Source organism: Tupaia chinensis, unplaced genomic scaffold (assembly GCF_000334495.1).
Source record: "Tupaia chinensis unplaced genomic scaffold, TupChi_1.0 Scaffold138060_1, whole genome shotgun sequence".
Classification (NCBI taxonomy): Eukaryota; Metazoa; Chordata; class Mammalia; order Scandentia; family Tupaiidae; genus Tupaia; species Tupaia belangeri.
Genome location: NW_006197961.1, coordinates 1589857 through 1590221, shown reverse-complemented (window position 1 = coordinate 1590221; position 365 = coordinate 1589857).

The following is a 365-nucleotide window of genomic DNA, read 5'->3' as shown; positions in this document are numbered from 1 at the left end:
AAAGTGGGAGGGGGGGGGGGGGGCTTCCCATCTCCCCAGGCCCTCCTCGGTTCAGCCAGGTATTTCCTATATACATGTCTGTTTCGTTCTGCCTGTTCTTCTCGGTGGGCGGTCTTTCCCTCTTCCCCCCCCACCGTCCCTGCCTTTCCTGGTCTGCGCCCTGGCCCTTTCAGCCAATGGGGAGCAGCTGGGGAGGGTGTGGGGGGGGTCCTTAGGTCTTCCTTCTCTTTCCCCCCTTTTCCTTTCTGTTGGTCGTCTCTCCGGCTGGCTGTATTGCTTTTTAATATTGCACCGAAGGTTTTTTTAAATAAAATTTTAAAAAAAGGAAAAGGCGGAAAAAAAAAAAAAAAAAAAAAAGTGGCGGG